At 41.6% G+C, this 22,872-nt stretch overlaps 1 long non-coding RNA gene across 2 annotated transcripts; it reads right to left on the reverse strand.

Annotated features, from left to right (window-relative positions):
* Positions 1 to 1,609: 1,609 nt before the first annotated feature.
* On the reverse strand, positions 1,610 to 22,261 carry LOC106629716 (uncharacterized). Of its 2 annotated transcripts, none has more exons than XR_001333105.3 (7): positions 17,401 to 22,261; positions 16,920 to 16,967; positions 11,406 to 11,559; positions 7,764 to 7,959; positions 6,111 to 7,029; positions 5,573 to 5,701; positions 1,610 to 4,798 (listed from the first exon to the last, which is right to left on the reverse strand). It is a non-coding gene; the product is annotated as an uncharacterized LOC106629716 (long non-coding RNA). The 2 variants fall into 2 exon arrangements; XR_003381620.2 differs by having other exon boundaries at positions 16,920 to 17,012.
* Between the last annotated feature and the right edge of the window lie 611 nt (positions 22,262 to 22,872).

Below are 22,872 nucleotides of genomic sequence, written 5' to 3' on the forward strand. Positions count from 1 at the left end.
AGGGTTTGATTGCTGCTGTGCAACAGGAGCTTGCAATAATAAACCCAGCTACAAGCAAAAGATGAAAACTCCATTGAGGATCATATTGTAAAGGACCATTTTCCTTTTGACCGAATTTTTTCAATGCACAGATTGATGTTTTGAGGTTAGACTTGCAGGATAAGATATTCTTGGGAGTGTTTGGAATATGCAAAATATACAATGGTTTAACAAAATTATTTGACACAATGAGTCAAAGGGGGCTCACGTGCCTTTGTCTGTCTTTGAATGTGGGGAAAAAACCCAACATTCTTCTAAATGCAATTAAAATAACTATTGTATTAAATAACTATGAAATATTAAGTGCATATTGAAGGGGGTAAAGAAATGGGAGCCACAATGAGGCTCTTTACATATTCCTGTTGCAATTTCGCTGTAGAGCAGGTCAGTAAAATCAGATTCAGGTCCCCACATGTGAATGAAGGACTGGAATAGTAACCTGAATTTAGGAAGGGAGGTTGTGGAAAGACTGATGATGCCTTGTGAAGGCTGACCTAGAACAGAGACTAGACAGAGCTAAAGAACAAGGTAGGTATTTATTAAAAGGCTTCAATGAATACACCTTGGGCAGCACAAGAGCCCAGCCAGGGCCACACCCAAGATGTGGGGACATAAGCTGCAAGATGAACCCAAAATAGTCACAAAATGGATGACCAGCCATGGGATCTCACACTTTTATAAGTTCTGGTCCATTTGCATATTGCAGTTAATTGTCCAACTATAGCCTTTGCTTATGAAGTCCCATCTTTGTTTTTCTCTCTTCAGTCCACTGTTTATGCTCTCAGGCCTGAAATTTGGATAATTTCTCCTTGGTCCCCAGCTAGAGAAGGAATTGTTTTGACTACCTACTGTGTGAAGAGAGCTTACTATCCCCTAATACGAAGCTCAGAACTAGACACTAAAGAAGTACAGAATCTGAAAAATATAAAAGGCAAAACCTGAGGCATCACTGAGGATGTCACTTCTCTGATGCATGGGGGTTATGAGCTCCACAGATTCAGTGTGGAGTTGCACTCTGTGCACTCCATCACTCGCAGGCAAACGGTTGCTTGGGGAGGCACAGCACAGCCACTCTCCATTTGTGGAGCTGGTGTGCCAGCACTGTCCTGTCTGCTGATCTAGGAATGGCAGAAACTTCCGTCCTTGGGCCTACAGGTACAGATCTCACAGTGCCAGACTTCAAGAAGAGATGCAAACTTACTGTACAGGAGGAATCCTCTCATGGGTACCAGTCCAAGGAAGAGCAGTATGGATGAACAGACAAGCCTGCAGTTTTGCAGGCAGGTTGATTAGATGGCACTGGCTGAAAACAAAGGCACACAGCCACTGAGGAAGGCACTTGGCAGCATGAGACAGACTGCAAAGAAGCTCAGAACAGGAAGCTAAACATGAGCAAAAATAGAGAATTTAATGTGGAAACAGGAAGTTCAGGATGAAGCTAAGCCAAATGCCTGATTTGATATTGAAATATTCTGCAAATTTTTATGCAAAGTCTTGGAATTCAATCTGATTTCCAAATGTCATAATTTTATATGAAAATACTTTAAAAAAAAATAAAGACATTGCTTAGTCTGTTTCCATTCATTCCTGTAATTCCCTTTGCCAGCTGAAAGACACAAGTGTCAACAAACCCCTGGTTAGCTCAGTTCCTGCCCTTGGGCAGGCAGGAGTGGTAATTTGTCACTTCTGCCTGTCATCTCAACCTGACCTGCCCTCTCTCTCCTCACTGTTGGACTTGAGAGGGGAAGGTTTGCTCTGCTTCCAGCAAATCACTCAGCAGCCTCAGCTCCAAGAAGGTTAAACACGGTCTGGTCTTGATTATAATCCATCCTTTCCCTATACATTCCCCTCTCCAGGCAGCTGTGCTGATCCTGGATGAACACCTTGCTATTCTAGGCCTGACCAGCAGGCCCTGAATTAGTGCTTTTAACACTGTATTTCTTCTGCTTCCACCTCTGGAACAGCTCACAGTGGGGAAGGACATTCTGTTCTGGGGGCAGCCTGAGTGCTGGCAGCAGCTTTCACTAGTTCTGACAGCATTGGCCACTTGTGCCAAACCAGAAGATCTCCACTCAGGCCTTACTAATCACAAGACTGGCAGACCAGCCAAGAAAAGTGTGTGTTCATAGCTCCAGGGGCTGGGTTCTTTCAAATATTCTTAGAGAATCCACCTGTGGTTCATGGAATCTCACCTAACCAGTGCCCTGTCTGTCTCCTCCCTCAGCTCCTCTGCAGGCAACATCCAAGCTAAATGTCATTAACCATGATTCTTTCCTGCTGGAATATTGAGCTGCAATCACACTGGTTAAAAATTTTACATTTCTTTAATTCTGTTTTTGTGCAGCGCAGCCTTACAACTCTACACTGATGTATTTCAGTGGGCAACCTGCTTTTATACAGATGCTGTAATGTCTCTCCTAGAGAGTTAATCATAATGTAAAGCTCATCAACATATGTCAAAGCCATCAGAAGATCCACGTGACACACGAAACATTTAGAAATAATTGCCATAAGATTTTTTTCGTCTCTCCTTATTCAGCTGTTTTCTAGGGAAAAAAACCCTCACAACTTAAACCTGTATGGCTTTTGGGTTTGTGAATGTTTTCCTTTGTGGTTATGGGTTTTATTTATGAGGTGCCATGTGAGACAAAAGTCATCCCAGGCTCATACTTTACTAGTTCAGTAAATTTTCCATACTTTAATGATCAAGCTGCATACTTTACTTGTTACTTTTTAATATACTTCAGTGATCAAATTGTATAGCATAATGATCAGTTTTCCTAATGTGCCTGAATGAGTTGCATACCTCATTAATTTACATACATATTTTACGGGCTAAAATTGGAGAGTTTGGATGAAGTGAATAATTTAACAAGCAGCCTTTTCTCACAACCTGCACAGGAGCCCAGGAATACATGTGAACCAGGGTGGGATGAAATTGTAAAGGTGTGGGTGAGAAATGTTGAACTCAAAATAAAAACAAAAGATTTCAGAGCACCTGGAAAGCTGAGCCAGCACAGCAAACCTGGTTTGTATTTGCTTTGTCTTTTCAAAAGTGCTCCCTTATGGACTAATTTTGGATTTTAATGATGGATTTATCCGTTCTGCCACTACCATATCCCAACAAGCTGTTCAAGGTGAACACTCAGTATTTTAAAAAAGCAGTTCAAGCTGCAGCCTTGTCATGGACCAAGTACCTCTTAAAAGATGTGGAGGCACTTTGTTTTATTGCTTAGTTGAGATGCAAAGTATTGGGGGACTGTTAAAAGAGACCTCATGTAAAAACACACAGCCCTGTAGAGTTTGACCCCATGGATTGTGCAGCCTGGGGAGTTATTAAGGATGCTTAACACCTCCTTGGAGGAGGAGAAGACATCACAGCCAACCCTGCCCTAACAAAAGCAGATGCTGGTTCTAAAGGTAGCCCGAGAGCTTGCTGGTGGGTCAATATTACAGCACAAAAATAATTTCTTTCAATAATTATACAGGCACATTACAGTTTATACCAGTGGTCTTTCTATTGATATGACTCAGTTGAAACCTACTGAATTTATTCCAGCATAAAAGCAAGAAAGGGGAAATGTGGCATTTACAAACCTTTAGAAAGTATCCCACTATTCCATACCTGAGAACCTATTTGTTAAGATTGCGTTTAATTTCAATGAGATGAAAGCATAAATATTTTTAAGTCCCCAGCTATTTTTTAAATAACTATTATTATGGATAAAGTAACAGTTGCACTACTATAAATATTAATGCTGTATTTACAGAGAATAAAATACATTTAAGCAACCTTATAAAATTTTTAATAAAGCTACACTTACAATAAGCACTTTGGTAAAACAGCCTATTGCCAACTGACACACAAAGTCTCTAACCAGCTACAAATGCCTGTAAATCATTACAAACATTTAGAAACACACTGCAAACTTTTGGAGCTGTTTATTGATTTTCCTTTATTTGAAACCTGTAGTCCTTCCTCTTGTTTCTCTTGTGCATAACTCAGGCCCTGTAATTTTGATAGCTGACAGACTTTGACTCGGGATTTGGAGAGGCTGAGGCAGGTCTCGCTGGTTTTCCAGCTTCTTCCTTATGACAGAAGGTTTAATCTCTGTATAGCTCTGTTTAGCACAACATTCCAGGATTGCCATGGCAATAGAGATGTACAGTTTGCCATTGGATGATAATTTTTTTTTCATTTTACTTGTGGTTCGAGCATGTACTTTCAAAAATGAAACATGGTTCATTTCTTAGGACATAACCTGCAAGTTAGTACTCTTTTCTAGTAACCAGCTTTCACATCCTTAGCCAGGTTCAGAAATTAGCTGTAAAGAAATCATTTGGACTCCTGAACGCTCAGATCTACTCACACCTGCTTCCTGCTGGAAAAGGCAGACTGAGAGGTGTTGCTGCAGGCCTCTAGCTGGGTAACAATTAGCATCGACTCCATGATTCTCCAAAGGCTGATCAATCACTTTATTACACTACACTTATTAAGAAACCCATTGCCCTTACAGACAGCCACAATACAGGTGGACCCAATTGTTCCATCAATCTAAACACCATCACCACTGGCCAATTCAGAAACCACCCTTTGGTGCGGCAGATCTCCTTAACACATTCCACATGTTCACAACAACAGGTGCAGCAAGTGAAGATAACAATTGTTTGTCATTCTTTTCTCTGATCTTCTCACAGCCTTTTCCAGGACAGTGCCTGGGGAAGTTGTGCATTGCTTTCTGTGGTCAGAGAGCTGCTGCTACAGAGAGGGGAGAAGACAGAAGAAAGGACAGTGAAAATTAGCAGCACACAGACTTCTTTGGTTTACACTTTTAATAATGTTCCTCCTATTTGCAAACATGGTAAGGATGGCTGCACTGACAGGACATGATTATGAACTGAGTGATCTGCTCCTGCAATCTGCACCAAGTGAGACACTCTTGGCACTGACCTCTGCAGAGAAACAGCAAATCTGGTTTAATCTGAGTTGCTGTAACTCTCATATTCAGTACATCAAAAGACCCTGTCCATAACTACAGCCAAGATTTTCTCTGTACTTGATTAATCTCTGTATTTGACCTTCCTCCTACACCTACTCTGCTATTCTAGTTTGGCACCAAGAACCTGGTGAGATTCCCACTCCATTCATTTTTCTGTATGCTCCTTCCAGTCCATCAGGGATCATTTGACATACTTGGACAGTCCATATCCTGAATCACCCACATGGAGCAATTGGGCTGCATCCATGGTCATGCTTCCAGCTTGCTACATGTCCAAACCAAAATCTAAGTGAGTGTACAAGTTAACTTATTAGAGCAGTTTGAAAGAGGGTAAGGAATTTGTGGAGTTAAATAGAAGCCAACAGAAATATGTGTGACTTTTTGAAAATATGTGAATCACATGCTTACTCAGTCATTGCTAACACATCCAATCCTATCTTTTAAAGAAATGTATTATAGCTTGGTGGCTCTTCTGATGTCTGAGGCAGTTTATATTTCCCAGAATACTTCCCAGTGTACTGTGAAATACTCACAAAAGCTGGGGTTCTTGAGAAGGTGCCTGAACTGTTTGTCTCATCATTTAAAGGGGAAATGGCCAAGTACTTGATGAAATTTCAGTTCTTACTTACTCCACTGTTATCTTTCTCCAACAGAGAAAATGCCTGAGAAGCAAGAATTCTAATTATTTAAGCATACCTAGACATTCCAGAAGAGCAGTCTTTTTTAGTAGCCATTTAGCAGTTCACATAGAAACACCTGAGATCCATATGCCTTTTAATTGCAGGTGGTTTTTAATGAAGAAACAAATCACATTTCTCAGAACCACATTTAATTTGAAGCATGCTTTTATTTTAAAAATAAGTTGCAATTGTTGAAATGAGCCAAAAATAGTTTGCGGTTCTGTGATGTGTATATGTAAGTACAAAACAAACAACAACCTGCTAAAAGGCATTATAGCAAATATCCAAACATTCCAGAAAAGGTAGTGGTTAAGACAAAAGATGAAGCAAACAAAAATATCAGAGGGCTTCCTTAAATAATTTGCATTAAAATATTTTTAATTAAACTCACCTGAGTATATTCAATTTGCCTTTTGTCACTCCTACCATGACTGTTGGTGAGGCAAGTTCATTTTCTGCTCTATAAAGGACTCAATAGCCTTTCATCCTCATTAACTTCAGGTCATCCTGAAGGCTTACTTTCTTCTCATCCTCCCTTGCACAAAATTCCCAGCCTATTCCTTGTGGGAGTTTTCCATAGGTTTCCCAGGGGAAACTGTTTAGGGAAGAGTTGCAGCAGCAGCAATTTGGAGACAGCAGTTCAAGAGAGTGGCAGAAATACCAGAGTCTAGAAAAGCTGTGGGTCAGTTTGTTGTGATCAAAGTTGTGGCAATGTGACCCCAATAAGTTTGGAACAAACATTCCAGGAGCCTCTGGATAGTGTGAAAAGAGATTTCTGTAAAGCAGCAGCACCTCTGTGGAACTCTTCTTTGGATTCTACTTCCAGGGACATCACTAGCAGCGTGTTTGCTGGGAGTTGTGTTATCCTTGACTGCACAGATGAGGTTTCAGAAATGAAGCCATTGATAATCCACCAATTGGTGACAGGAGGTTTCCATCCCCATTATCCTCTCAGGGACTGTTCCTTTTCCCTCCCCTGTGCAGGCAGCAGGTCCCCTGTGGCCACACACAGCTGGCCAGGCTTTTACAACATTGATGCTCCTTGCCTCAGGTCACAGGGCCAGAAGAAAAGGGCTGCTTTTGACCAAGGCAGAAGGCAGGACCACACTGCTGGGGATACAGGATCCGCCTCTAAAAGCACGAGCTTAAACTGGGCCTGAAACTGCAGGTGCAGATGACACAGCTCTAGAGTTCTTTGTGATGGCAGGGTTTTCTTCAAGGTTTTTTTGATTGTTCTTTCCCATGCTTGATAACAATCTTGCTGTGGCAGGAAGAGCTATTTCCTCTAGAGGATGCTGCATTTCAGTAGGCTGCAACACAATGGTCTAAGACTACTTAGCATACAGCTTTTTTTTTTTTTTTTTCATTCAGAGCTTTCCAAATTCTAGGGAGAAGTGGTTATTTTTATTGTTCTCATTTTACAGGTGGAGAAACCAGGGAACATGCTGCTTGACAGCTAATGCCTCTTATCTGTCTGTCTCAGAATCAGAAGTGGCCCAGAGCATAAATGCAGATACTTGCAGAGCCCCAGGTGACAGGTGATAACTTCTGCAACCACTATAATGTGCTCACATCTGATCAGATGTCTTTATCCTCAGTTGCTACATGCTTCTTTTGCCTGATAAAACCGTAATGCCTGCCTGCAGTAGCACATTATATCTAGTTATAACAAATCTCAGCTTAGAAAAATCAACAGAGCTGTTTGGGAGATGGGATATTTACAGGCTTGGGACACAATTTACAGACAACTGGAGGAGGAAAGGGTTTAGGGGATTTTTGGGGAGAGAGGGAGGCCCTGATAATCTGCTTTTTGCTTTTTCCCTTCCAAATCTTACTGTCACAAAACCTCTAGGCTTGATTTGATATGTTTGCTTTGTGGAATTATCTGAATACAATAAATTAAGAATCCTGATGTTGTCAGAAGGTGATATTTCTACATAGGCCAAGGTTGTTGGTAGCACTCAATAGCAGAAAAGTTTTGAAGCCTTTGTGGTAGTACCCAGCCAGGCAGAAAAAAATAGACATTAAGTAAGATGAAACTTACCTTATACAACAAATCCTAAGATGATGTAACTGTTTCCTTTATCTTTATTAGGGTTTGTTGTACGCTGAGCTCTGCAAAGCTTGCAGGTGGTACAGCCTGCTTTTGTTTCTGCTGGTATTCAGATGCTCTGCCATCCTCAATTGCTCTCAGGAAATCAAAATAAGAGAGCTTGCTGTCATGAATGCTGATTCCTAAGCTAAGGGAAAAACACAGAATGAGATATCCATGATTTTAAATCATTATCTCATGTTGTCTGAACTGATTAATTATTTTGATGTATTATTTGTACTGCAGCAGCACTTCAGGATATGCTTGTGGTGTCCGTGTATATATCTTGTTAGTTCCAGCCCAAGCTTTTTATCAAGTCTAAGATACCCCTCCTGTCATTTAAATTCAACCACAGTCTCAGATGCAGATCCAGGCCAATCTCCAGGGGCTCAGGAGGAGACCTGCTTTAGCCTGGGCCCAAGAGCAAAACCTTCCTGTCCATCAGCAATAACTCCTTGCTTTTTAAAAGCAGCACACTCTTTGGATCCCCATTTACTGGTGGGCTCACCATCCCGAATGTGGCTGGAGGACATGCAGTTTCCCAGCTTTGTCTGCAGAATTCTCCTTCACATCACAGTGCAAGCACAATCTAACAGACTCTGTTCAGGAATGGACGTTCTTGGTGCCAACTGCTGCTACTGGCCCTTGCCTTTCAGCTTTACAAAAACACCTGTGACTTGCAGATGCTCCAGTGTTGCTTGACCCTCCTAAATGCTGGGATCATTCTGAGAGGAAGCAGCAGAACCTCAGGCAGCCTTGCAAGCTGCAGCACCTTTCTGTGCTTGGCGTTGTGGACATGGCAACACAGATCTATACTCACAATTTCTCTACCACATGGGAAGTAACCAAGCTCTATTCCATACATCGCTTCTGCCTATGGTTATGGCAAAGGGCTTAACTTCTTTCTCAACCTGCACTTCACTTGGCATGGCTTGGCAGGCCACTAGAGAATTATTTAACACTTTCTTGGCAGGGCTTAGACCCATTGTCTCAGGCACAGGCCCTGCCCTCTTTGGGGTGCCCAGTGAGCTGCACAGAGGGCTGGTACATTTGGCCCCACTGCTGGTGCCTTGTGGTTGGAAGTGTCCAGGAAGGGTTCCTTTCCACTTCACTTGTGGCCAGCACATACTTGGAAGCCCATCCCATACCAGGGAGCCCATCCCTTACATGGGAGCCCATCCCTTACATGGGAGCCCATCCCCTACATGGGAGCCCATCCCTTACATGGGAGCCCATCCCCTACATGGGAGCCCATCCCCTACATGGGAGCCCATCCCATATCTGGGAGCCCATCCCCTACATGGGAGCGCATCCCTTACCTGGGGCCCATCCCAAACCTGGGAGCCCATCCCCTACACGGGAGCCCATCTCTTACATGCGAGCCCATCCCATATCTGGGAGCCCATCCCCTACATGGGAGCCCATCCCAAACCTGGGAGCCCATCCCATATCTGGGAGCCCATCCCCTACATGGGAATCCTGCCCATGGGCTCTGCAGGCTGCACTCAGAACTTCCCAAATTTCTGTCTGTCACCTGGAACATCTGCTGGATCGGAGGCACTGGAGAATTCTGTGTTCTGTCACACTGGAAATGGAGTGGGACACAGAGCTGACTGCAGATAGCTCCAGGTAACAACACTGAATATATTTTTGCATCAGATATCAGCAAGGGGAATCATGAGATCTTGCATATGATTGGGAATTTTTTTTTTTTTTTTGCAGAGGACTTTGTTACCAAACTAAATTTTTATTTGCATATTTTACTATAGAAGGACTGTAATTCAGGCAAGCTTCACTTATACATAAAATATGTGACTATAAAAGTGATTTAGCATGAAAAATTAAGACAAGATGAATAGCACTGACCACTACATGAAAAGCTATTTTCGATGTTCTGTGACTTGGGGTTTCTTAATGAGAAGGCACCTGATATATTTTAAACAAGGACTCCAAACAAGCCCAATGAGCTTGTAGAGCTCATCACCACAATGGATACAGGAGCAGGGACTTGCTCTGCCCTTGTTTGCCCTGTATTAAGCCAGTGTAGCCAGAATTGGAATTTCTGCTCTTAGAAGCAGAACTGTGGATTTTCCTGCTTTTAAAAGATCACCAGAGAGTCTCCAGAATACAATTTACACCCAGCATGTTTGATACAGGTCCACTGGCTGCCATGGAACTATTCCAGACTGATGTTAGAGTTACCATCTTTGGAGAGGTTTATAAAAGACTTTAATAATTTTATAGCAAACCATCAGAACTATGGGTTCTTCAGACACATGTGTTAGGCAGACAAGTCCTATGCTGCAGGGGAAAGCCTGCATTTTATTTTCAGTCTCACACTCAGCTTTTTTGTTAGAATTATGACCATGGCAAGTCCTAGAGAGTCAAGGTTTGACGGAGGAGATGGCCCCACCACACAACCCCGATTTTCTGGTTTAAAAATGAATTACTGTAACACACTTTTATCATCTGTTTCCACAGTAAATCAGCAGGGCCCAATGCCTCAGCTACCAATCACCAGAATATCCAGTTACAAGAATGTCTAATTAATGGGGAGAGCCAGTAAAACAAAGAGGAAGCTTTATAAAACAGGCTGGAAAAGAAATTAACTATAGACCCCATATCTGTTAGTAAGAAAAAAAAAAAATTCAAGAGCCCTGATTTTGCATCTTGCAGCTGCACAGCACTCCCACATACTACCCGTGTCAAGCTGGCTCCAATATTGGAGATAGTGTGTGGAAAAGGAAATAATCAACACCATTTCAGTGGAGAAATAAATTGCCAAGTGGGCATTAAAATTTTAGTAATAAAACTAAATGCATATGCTAATCTACTCTGTATTATTTAGAAAAGACTATTTTGGATCAAGAAAGGAATAATCTGCACAAAATTACAATGAATGGAGGTGTTTATCATCAAGAGGTCTTTGAGAAAGAAACAAGCAGCAGATTCCTATTAAGGTTTCAATTCATAAAAAGTTGATCACCCAATTAAAGGTGAACTGTGAAAAGACTTTGTTAATTTTATTTCAGAAATGAGTCTTGTGTGGCAGGCACTGGAGAACAAAACCCAGCGCTGCCAGGCATGTGACCTCTGGGGGCTGGCTTGGTGCAGAGAACTGCAGTACCCAATGCTGGACCAGGTCCTTTGTGTTCTTCAGCTTCTACAATAGAGATTTTTCTTCTTTCTCATATTAATACAGAGAATGAAAAGGATAGCTTGTCGTGGCAGCAGCACTGAATCATTTGAAAGCTAATGTTATCTTATAGCCTGATTTAATTGTGCTTCCATTTTGAACAAGATGTTGCACACCCTTGCTCAGTTAAACTAAAATGAAAAAATTGAAACAATCTAGCAAAGAAATGCACATACTCAAAGAATACTTAAAAAAAAAAAAGTAAGAGGCTATTTAACTTTTTTTGCCTGCAAAATCAATTCATTATGCAAAAATATTTTTCACACATCTGCAGTTTTAAACCTGTGGGTATCTCCGTTAGCTTTAACAGAGTTTTTCCATTTACTGAACACTCAGTAGAAGTTTATAGGCTTCGGTGGGTGTGAACAAAGAGGTCCTAAGGAGATAATCATACAAACCTGTTTAGAAAACTGCTGAAATCATTATCATCAAGATAAGGCTTGAATTCTTGTAATGTCTTGTGCAGGCCACACATTTTTACATAGCCATCTCTATTTTTATCCTTTATGGAAGGCATTATTGAAATCTTGGAGGTAATCCCTGAATTTACCCCTGAAAGACAGCAGAAGTTTATTTTAGCTCCTTTGTTACATGGGCTAAAAGGATACAAACAAAGACACAGAACAGGGGTGGAGGAGCAGGGAAAGATTTTGAGCTTTTATCTAGGTGTGGTAACTTCATATTATTTATTCAATTGGTCAGAAATAGACTTTAAATCCAAGATGCCCTCCATTTAATTTGTATGTGGAATTGTATGGCTCGGGCCTCTTGTTATAAAAAATGTTACTTGGGAAAAGAACTGGTTCCTCTCGCCATTCAGAGCTGCAGATGCAAAACACAGTTCTCTCTTTTAAAGCCTGTCCTGATCAGAGTTACAAAATGTTTATTACTACTACAGCCATTAAAATTACAAGGGTTTGGCACCATAACTCTCTAAAATGTTTGAGGCTCCTGAAACTCTAACACAGCAAGACAACTTCAACAAAACCTGCTGGACCTGACCACCACCTGGAGCAGAACAAGGCCTGATCCATGTCCATGTGCTGGACTTCAGATCAGGACCTTCAGTCCTTTCACTTCTTGCACATAATTGAATTCAAGCCTCAAAGTCTTGACTTTTTCTCCCCCTTCATTTTGTCACTTACATTTCACTGACATCAGGGACTTGGATCATATTTGGAAACTCAAGCAATGTGATTCTCTGCATGTTGACTCAATTAAAAGCCTCTCTGCAATTTGTTCTCAGCTGTTTTCCTCTCAGCTTTGCAGATTCCTTGGTTTTCTATTTGTTTTCAAGAAGCTCTAAGTTCAGTCTAGCCTTTACAAGGACAATGCATTTTCCTTGCCTAGTTTTTCTCCTAAGAATCCAAACTTTTGGAGTTTGTGGTTCACAGGAACAAAGAGCAATTTTCCCATAGCCCTCAAGGTCCAGGAAACAACATTGTGTAAGGAATCACCCACCTTTGAAAAGTCAGAATTATGATAGGACTTAGGTGGGTTGTTAGCAGTTTATTCATTACGTGCTTCAGATCCACTGTACCTTTCACTGTTACGTGGACTAACTCTCTCCTTAACCAAGTTTCACTGGCAAGAAAACATTTTTTTCAACATTTTTCTCAAGTTCAGCTGAAAAGTATACATTATTTCTCAGCTTCACAGCTTGCTTGAACTGTATTTTAACAGTTTTGGCTCAGCTCAGTGTTGTATTCAAAATATCTGGAGATTCCTTGAATGCTCTGTAAAGTATCTTCGATCAGTGGGTTTTTCTCCAACCTTAACTATATTAGAAGACTGAATGGTTTTACCTAAAAAAATCCCCAAACCACTAAAAGTCACACTATTTTCACATTCTGGAAGCTGGTCTTTCCTTTGCCTGCAGAGTGGTTTGTCTCAGCTCTGACCATACAGGTGGATTAGCAAATATGTGACATTCCTTACAACCAGAGAGCAGAGCCAGAGCTCTGCTGATTCTAGAAATATTCCGCATTAGTGAGAGCCAGAGCTTTGCTCTCTGTCTGTGCCCCAGTCCTGGTTTTGACAGGTGTCCTAGAAACACAGGCCACACAATTCCTTTTTTTTTTTTAATAATACTGCCTGTAAGCCATCTTTTGAAGACTTTAAATGTCTTCTAGTGCCAATATATGTAAGGCCAGGGGTAGTATTTATTAATGCTTTTAATTTGAGCACTTGTTTCCCACATTTACAGCTCTGTAAGTCCATTTTGTGTACTAAACCAAAAGCTACTTGCACAGATTTCCTGTGTGAAATGAACTCTCATGTAACATTCCTGTGCAAAGTGGCTCTGCACACCTTTGTTATCCTTGTGGGTGGCATTTTTGTAATTTCTCGGGCTTGTATTGCTGACAGTTCATCTTTTATGATATTTCTCCTCCCTTACAGTTGCATTTTTGTCTAATGACATTCTCAGGCTCTCAGATGATTTTCAGATTCCTTACTGGTTTTCTCTTTACTCAACATCTCCAGTTTAATCAGGACACTTCAAGTGATTGGCTCTCCCTGTGAAAACTCAAGAATGAACTTCAAGCCTCAAGGAAGTCTTTGAAAGAAAAACCTCCTGTCCAGGGGTCAAAACTTGCAAGGCGTTAAACACCTTGGCAGACACAAGGAAGTTTGCTTAGATCCAGCAGAACAAGTTGGATTTTTGATTTTTGTAAAATATTTACTGGTATTTGTAAAAAGGTGTGCAGCCCTTTTACCTGAAAACATCCTTTACAGGACAGTGGCTGCCCTGAAACAGATACTGGGTCCCCAGAACAATCTCAGTCACCTCTCTTTTCATCTTGCTGTTGCTCACTAGCTCATTTTCAAACTTCCCACCATTAATGCCAAAGAATGCAGCTCCTTTAGGAGCTTCTCTCTCACAACCAGAGGAATGCTCCCAGCAGCACACACTGTTCTGAAGATACAGCTCTGCTTTCTGGGTCTCCTTTTTCTCTGACACAAAAGATTTCTAAGAGCTGATCACCTGTGTTTATGGATCCTCCTCAGCTCAATGCTTTAACCAGGCCCAGGGATAGACATATTTTAAAAACCAAACTCTTTCTGCCTATAAATTTAAACTACCCTGTTTATCGTTTTCAAATTAAGAGCATTCAATTCTTTGATACAAATCAGATTCTTACTAGACACCCTCAGTTTCAATAGTCTTTCCTCTACATGGAGAGATTCCTGGGCCAGATATTTTGCAGTGTGTTTGGAGGTAGCAGTGACTGAGCACCACTTTTTAATTTAAAGGTTGTTTATTCTTAGTCTGCAGCCCACTTTTGAAGCTTGTGCACAGCATTTCTTTGTGATATTTTGTTGTATGGCATGCTTGTGCACCATCACATAGATCTGGGGATATGGAGGGTATTCTCTTTTGCCTCTGCTTTTTCAGTTGCAAGGTCCTGCAAAATAACTGTATATAATATAGCTATATAATAACTATAGCTGCTGCAGAGTTTCTAAACTCCTGAACATAATGTGAATCTATAATTTTCACATATATCAATTCGGTGATTTGCAGATAGCTCTAAGAATCTTTAAATTTTTCTTGTTTCCTTTTCTGACAGAGAGCATGTCCTTCTCCCCTTCTAGTATTTCCATATTGCCCCCTAACAACTGTCCTAGCTGGACTAAACAGATTTTTCTAGCATGCCTTTTTTTATTTTTAATCCTACTTTTCTGGGATCTTTTCTGTATCTTTGGATCTTTGATTTGATCCTTTAAAATGGAATCTCTGAAATGTCATAGCTACTTGACTGATCTGTTATTTTAAGATCAGCCAAAAATTCTTCAAAGGATTCCTCCCTCTGCATTCTTATATGAAACCTGTGTCTTTCAAAAGTTCAAGTTTCCTTGTGAGTGCAATATTCCTCCAACTTACTTTCTGTAACTGCATGGATTGCCCTCTCACCCTGGCTTGGTTTCATGCCATTAAAAACTTTGATAGCTCCTACTCCTGCAATATTCCAGAAAATAGTTGTGAGCTTCCTTATGATTAATCTGGGCACTGGATATAAGTTCCAAGGCGTGACGTGAGGCTTTCCAAGGAAACTGCAATAATGCCTGTGTGATTTAGAGGCTCTAAAAGACCCCGAAGAGCTATGACTTTTTCTCTCACTTTCAAATCTCTCTTTTTCTGCTTAATTCCTTCCTCTCTTTCACATCCTGCTGCTGATGCCATGTGGCACTGGGCTTACACTCACAGCGAGCCTCATGTTGGGAAGAGTGTGGAGGAGCTCTGCAGAGGGTGCCCAGCAGTCAGGGTGCGCTCGCAGTGCCCTCCTGCTGGCTTTGCCCTCCCCAGTTTCCATGTTCCAATTACTGACTAACCAGCCCCAACTCAGCCTCCTCGTAGATACCCGACCCTGGAGAGCCAACACTGCTAATTACATCTCTAGATTTCAACTTTTATTATGTTCAGAAGCCTGCAGACTTTCCAGCAGAGAAACAGTCCAAGATCTCCTGTCAGAGGAGGGTTTGCTTTTTTAGAGCTTTACAGCAATGGGGTGGTGGTGGAGGAAGATGGGGACTGAGGCCCAGCAAGAGGCCAGGAGAGTCACAGCAAGGAAGCAGGACAGCAGCTTAAAATCCAAAGCCAGCTGACCACCCTAAGGACAACTTGTGATTTCAGCCAGACACTGATCTCTGCCAGCCACAAAGTCTGCTCAGCACAGCCCCTTCCATCTTGCAGGGGTGGGCTTTGAAGGGTTGATATGGTCCACGCTGGACCCTCATTGCAGGAAAATACAGCAACCCTTTTTCAACTATATTTACTTTCAGCGCCACTCTTCATCACTGCTGTCATCTTCCACTTAAATCTTCACAGAATAGTCCCAATGAAAATAGAGGCTGAGATTTTGAGATTCATATTTTTGGAAAATTGAAGCATCCAACATTTTTTGGTCTAATAAAAGATTTCCAGGTGGTAATTATTCCACTCACAGCAATAAATATCTACATGGGGAAAATGAGGATTAAAACCATAGATCAAGCTGCAATGCCAAAAAAATAATATTTTCTTGCAAATGTTTCGTATTTTTTCTTGAAGATCTGCAGAGCCACTGCACACTGTTCAATGTCTGTTTCTAATTTGGGCAATTTGTTCCAAAAGCAAAAGGAAAAAAAAAGAAAAGTGCAAGGCAGTATGTTTTGAATTGTAACATGCCCAGAGCTTTTGTCTGCCTCACAGTGTGCAATCACAGGGCCCTGAAATGCTCCAAAGCTGTGGGGTGAGGATCACAGCCCTTGCAGGAGGGCAGAAGAAGGACAGAGGCTGGGGACAGACACTGGGCAGGGAAAACGCCAGGGCTTGGGCAAGGTCACGGAAGGGGGAGCGGGTGCTGCTCCCAGTGGTGCTGAAGTGGGACCTTAAACAGCAAATCCACTCTGCAGGCAAAGATCTCCTCCCTCTCTGAATGGGGAAGGTGAAAGGGATCAGTTTCCCAAACACTGAGAGGGAAGTGGGGGCTGAGGCCCATGGGAACACCCTGGCTTGGTTTTGCAGCCCCTTCTTCAGTCTTGCTGACCGAGAGCCAATCTCCTCACACCCACCTTAGAGTCAGAGGGACAATCCCCACCTCTGCTCCTCACAGCTCAGCTTTCTGAGCGACACTGGGCTGGACTCCTGCCTTCACAGCCTCCACACACATGGATGTTTTCATCCACTGCGCAGGGACTCCAGCTCTGGAGTAATTTATGGCTTTCCATGCCCTTACATGAAATCTGAGAAGTTCAGAGGTCTGGATTCAACTTCTCTTGCACATCAGATATCCAAGAGAGAAAACCAGACAGGCACTGCTGGCACAGGACTGCTGCCACTACCCAGGAGGTGGGTGAGGAAGAGTGGGAGGCAAAAAGAGAACATACAGCAAAAATGAAAGGTGGTGATAATCAACAACAGGACTTACTTTTGCAGACCATGAGTGATTAAACAGTGAACTTGTTCCCAGACAAAGCTGCAGATGACAAATTTCAAAGTATTAAAATCAGAACTGGGCATCCTATATAGAAAAATCAAGAAAAGCAGAATCTAATAAATAATTAGAATGCAATTTTGGAAAGGGTTATAAAAGTCCCTTCTGCAAACTGTCAGCACTCAGGATGAGGGAGCCCCCAGTGCAGGGGTCAGAATATTCCATGTCCATTTATTAGAATGCTGCTCTACCTCAGCCAGGAGCATCTGGCTCCAGCTGCTAGCACATAACTGCATCCAGGTCTGTGTGCCCCAGTCTCCAATTTCTGTTTCCCAAATAAAGGTTAAGCAATGTGTATCTGTGAGTGTGGTGGCAGTTCTGACCATGGTTGTTGTTACAGTAGGTTCACAACAGTAAATAACTCTGAAGGATGCAAACCTGCCAGCATCACACATCAAGACTATTTCATTTTTACCTGGCATGTCTTCTCCATTGATTTAATTACTCTCCAGCTGCTTCAGGAGTATTTTGCATCTTTGAGCCACACTGTATAATTTCTGCTTGCAGCACACAGCATCTTCCTGACTTGCAGAGCTGCTTCTTATTTATAGCATTGGAGGCAGGGCTGCCTTGCACTTGGCATTGCACTAACAGGAAAGAAATAGAAGGTTCCTGACCAGAAGAGCTCTTCATCCACGTCGGACTAGAGATAACTGATAATAAGAGCTGGTACAAAGAATGGAGTGGAAAAGCCCAGCATGAGACAGTTTCACATCAAATACAATAATAAACAATGCCTGCAACTCAGCAGCTGCCTCACCATCTCTGCTTTATATTATACAATTCTTTACAGGTGGAACTCTTGTTGATACCTGCGGGTGTCATAAGTGCAGTTTATGCCAGAGAGCTGCAATGCAGGTGGGAGAGACGTGATGCTGAAAAAAAAAAGCTCAGTTTTGCTCTTATTCTTTCAGGCTATTTGGGATACTGAGAAACAGAATTTTAAAAAGCAGGGGGAAAAGGCAAAAGCCTTATCTTACAGGCTTCTGTGTCTTTTGTGGGGCAGTTTTGAGCTGATTTCCCAAGCTGCCTCTTTATGTGCAAGACAAGGCTGCTCTTCTCTGTTTATGAGTATATCAACTTTGCCAACAATGTCATCGGGAATTATCTTTCTTATAAACAATAATTTATTAGTTTCTAGAACTTCCAGACCCTTTCCAAGTACAAAAGAAAGCAAGTCTGTGCTCCTGGGGATATATTTTTACATGGGTTTTGTTCCTAAGGGTCTATACTCCTAAATAATAAATAAAAAATATAATACATTTCAGGAGAAGAGTGAAAGCACAAGCAAGAAACACGGTAAGCATCCAGGTAGTGTTTATCCACAGAAATATGAAGTTTTTACAGCACTGTGGTGGGGCAGAGGATTCTCCTGCTGCCTCAGTCTGCTGGCAGGTGCAGGGACCTTAGAGGAGCAGGAGCAGCAGGCTGATCACTGCTGACTCTCTGGGGCAGGCACGGGTCATTAGGCTTCACTGCAAGCAGGAGATCATTTTGTCATTTGTCTGTCAAATGCTCTTCTCAGGAGCAGTGACCTCCCAACTGTGAGTGTTGATTTTGTTTCAGACAGAGACTCGCACACGAGGTGCTTGTTTCTGTCACATGGAACCAGGGTCCGTCCTTGTCAAGGCTGGTTTTGCTGCACTCCAGAGCCATTTCCTAGCAGTTTAAGGAGCTGCTAGAGGTATGTGAAGCTGAGTGTGATTGTCACCCATCCCTCATCCAAGGGACACGGAGTGAGACAGGACCACAGCATCCTACACACCCAGCCAGCCCAGCTGCAAGGAAAGCCCCTGGTGAGCAAAACCAGGTCCAAGCCAAGGTTGTCCAAAGCAGACTGGTGGGGACAACCTGCCCTTGTTCTTCTCCTTCAGCCTGAGCTGACAGCAGTGCTGGGGCTGGAACCACGAGCTGGTAGCAATCAAGAGGCCAGAGAGTGGCCCAGGCACAGGGGACACCTGGCACATCTCTGCCAGGGAACCTTCTTGTTGGGAGTTTGGCTGGCTAAAGACTGGAAAAGTACAAAACCGTGGCTAATTCCAACTCCTGTACCTGCAAAGATAGTGTGTCCTTGGGCCTAGCTGTAGTAGGATAACAAACAGTGAAAGCGACATGAGAAAAGAGAGACGTAACCCCTAAGGAATGAGGAAGAGTTCATGGTATAGTTTAACCAATAGATTGCTTGGCTTACAGAATATTCATAAGCTTATTATTTGCTGTATAAGTGTTTGATACTTTCTTCAATAAAATGGACCTGTGATGAACCATCTGGTGTCCTGGTCCCCTTCCTATGACACCTTCTCAGCCCCCCAAAGGAAGCAGCTGCCTCCAAAGTGCCCAGGAGGAGCTGTCCTTGGGGCAGTCTTGCTCCCAAGCAGGGCTTGGGGGACATGAGCTGTCACAAGTGAAAGGTGTGGCAGCCCAGCACCAGTCTGGGAATGTCTCTGGACTTTGTGCTTTGCCAGTAGAGATGCTGCCACAAGGTCTGTGTAGTAAAGATACAACCCATGGAGAATATCTGTGAAAGAGCAGTGCACACTGGCTAGGCTCATCTCCAGCAAATCAAGGGAATAGTACTATGGATCAGCTTGGTCCAGCATCTTCCAAAGGCTTTTCAGAGCCTTTTTATTTTAGTAACATTGTGTTTGTATTGCTCACAGTGACATCTTGACAAACTAAACACAAACACTGAGAGTTAAATGCTAAGCTCATAAATAAGTTACTTGGTCTGATTTGTAATTTCTTTTAATGCAGAGCTTTATTTTCTGCTCTTCCCTGCTGATCTTTCAGTTTTGAATGCTTCTTTTGTTTATTATTCTAATAATAAACAAAATTAATGCTTGTAAATGTGCATGGCTGTCATCCATGATGTGTTGGCTGAGCCTGTGTCAGTGGATGGAAACTCTATCCCCAGTTTCTTAAAAATTCTTGGTGAGTTAGTTATCCCTTTTCATCTGTATCATACCTTGAAAAAGAAATGCTCTTTTTAAATATTCATGTGTTCCCCATAGAAAGGCATTACAGATGTCCTTAACTGACTTAACAGCTTAGCTCTCACTGACTTCCCTTCCTTACAGAGGTGCCATACCACACTGAAAATGAATGAGTGACTTCACATGAGGCTCAAAAGATGGGGCTTATGCATTGTAATCACAGAGTCTCTTCTAAAAATACTACCCTGAGGAGCAAATTGCTGGGAGTATTCTCCAACTCTCAGTGCTGCAGTCTTTCAGTCTGGTTTGAGATGCAGATCTCCAAAAAATCCATTCTCAAGTGTCTCAAAGTGGTCACACAAGATGCTCAGAGTTGTAATCCTTCAGAAACATAGGTTTAGCTTCATAAACACTTTTCATATTTTCTTAGGTATAAATCCTTCCATAGTCTGTTTCCTCTGGAGTTTCTCTCCCTGCCAGTGCTCTGATGCATGGCAATGCCTAATTTAGCTTCAGCTTCACTCTAGTTCCTTTATTCAAGTTGCAGACATATCAGGCACGTAAGAGATTTTAGCTATTCTCTAAAAGGAGTGGCTGATGGGAGTGAAGTTATGCAGCAGATAACTGCATGAAAAGGACACTCTTCAACGTGCCATAGGAAAAAGGAATAAGAATGGGAAGTAAAATCTAATGGAGTAGAAAATAGTTCATAAATGAATCAATGCTAAGAAAAATCGATACAGTTAATGCAGTTTGTAACTAAAATGCAATACACTGAGATTCTATATATTAGAGTGATTACTTTTCAAAATAGAGCTGTAATGAAGGTAGCTTTTTATATAATGTCACATACAGCTGACATCTATCCCACTGCAAATACAGTTTATAGCACAGCTCCTCTTTGTTCAAGGCAGACAAGCTCCCCCCCCACTTCACAACAAATTATCTGCCTATAAAAACATTTCACGATATTTCTTGAAATCTTTACACAGCATGAAACTGCCTTGCTTTCTTTTGCTGAGTATTCAGTAGGTGGCATTTTTCTTTTGACTGTGTTGCTTTTATTTAGGTTGAAAATATTGCGAGTAAATGCAGTGCTCTGAAGAGGTTGTGCCTTCACCCAGGTGTGCAGTGTGAACTGTCCACAGACTCCTGCATGGAAGCTGTGTTTGCAGTTCCCACCTGACCTGAGATATCTGGCATTGACTTTAACCCTGCACACACTGAGCTGGGTATTTGTGTGTATAAGAAAAAGTGCTGGAAAAGAAGTTAATTTAACCAGTGACCTGCAGTGCCATCTGAAAAGAAAATGCATGTTCAATTAAAGGGAGCAGAAATACTGAAGCCTAGAGGAAGTTCTATCTTTGAATTCATTGGAAACTGATGGATCTAACTGAACTTAGTATGATAAGACATAGCCTCCTGTAACAGAGTGTTGTGTACTGAGGTCACAATCATAACAAAATAAAAGATTTCTTGTACAGAGTAATCTATTGTCATTCACTGCAATACCAAAGGCTCTGTAATCCTATAAAAGATGCATTATTGCAAGACCTAATCATTTAGAGTTGTTATACCTTGCCCAAAGCTGCTTCAATCCTTACAGGGTGACTGGAATGCCAAATGGGAATGAGAACTTCTTCAAGTCCCTTGGCTGTATAATGCCATTTTCTTCACTGTCAAACTCTTGAAAATTCTTTAATGCAAAAGAAATCATCACTAACAAGAACCAACAAGTTTGACAAAATGTCTGATCTCTCTGCAAGATGAATAAATAATGGGAATTGAGAAAGAAACAGAAAATAATAGAATAATAGAATACTTTGGGTTGGAAGGGACCTTCAAAAGCAATTTAGTCCAATCCCCTGCAATGAGAAGGGACATCTGTGACTGAAAACTGTGATGGGAAGCACGGAGTGTCAGCAGAGGAGAAAGCTGTGTTTGTGCACAGCCTCAGTGGTCAGGCCTCAGGTGTAGCCCATTAACCCTCTTACAATGGAAACATTAAATAAAATTAACAGTAGAACATGAAGAAAGTTTTAGAAATAACCATAGTAGCACCTACTACGTAATGAACATTACAAAAAATGCATATTATTCAGACAGTGGATTTCTTTTTAATTACAGAGTAAGTTTTCATCATTACTGAGCTATTTTGCACGGGTCTCTTTGAATATTTATAGAATCTGAAGATCAACATTGCATGATGTTCTGAAATCTATTAGTGCTGCTTATTTATTTAAAGAAAACATTCTTCTTACCCTTACCAGGTCATACCATCTGGTTCTTGCTTTGATAACAAGATAGTAATGAGCGTGATCACAAGCTAGCTCTGCATCCTTTATCATCTGTTTTTTTCACAGAGAAGAAAAAAAAAACAACAACTAAGTATGTTATACGTTAGTGGGAGCTTTAATCTCCACAAGTTTCCTTCCCTTTTGTTGTTCTTCATGTTGGTAGTGGTTTTGTTTTCTAATTTCTAAGATACACATTAAAGATTGTTACTTCACATCTGTGTAAACTTAATTCTTTAAATATTGCCTTATTTCCCTGGCTGCAGGTTAGCAAAGATATTTTAAATTTTGTAATTCCCTATTTATTTTCAAATCAATGCTGTTCAATTCTCCCTCAAACTCAAGACCCAGCATGGATCATTTATACACATAGAAGGAAATGTTAATTATCTCAGAAACAATTATATCCTGGAGTGACTCCAGGAAGATTATCCTTGATTTACATCAATTACATAGACCAAAACTATCTCTGTGAGTCACCAAGGCATGGCTAGAAATGGGGAGTAAGACAAAAAACATTTGCAAATTCAGCCATCATTGCAAGTGCCTAAATTTTGGGAGCTGGCGGTTCTGACTGAATCCAAGCACACAGAGGAATACAGGAGACTCAGGTTGTAGCACTGCACAGAAATCTGACTAAATCTGTGTGCTGTACAAGCA

The sequence above is a fragment of the Zonotrichia albicollis genome, chromosome 4, assembly GCF_047830755.1.
Source record: "Zonotrichia albicollis isolate bZonAlb1 chromosome 4, bZonAlb1.hap1, whole genome shotgun sequence".
Classification (NCBI taxonomy): Eukaryota; Metazoa; Chordata; class Aves; order Passeriformes; family Passerellidae; genus Zonotrichia; species Zonotrichia albicollis.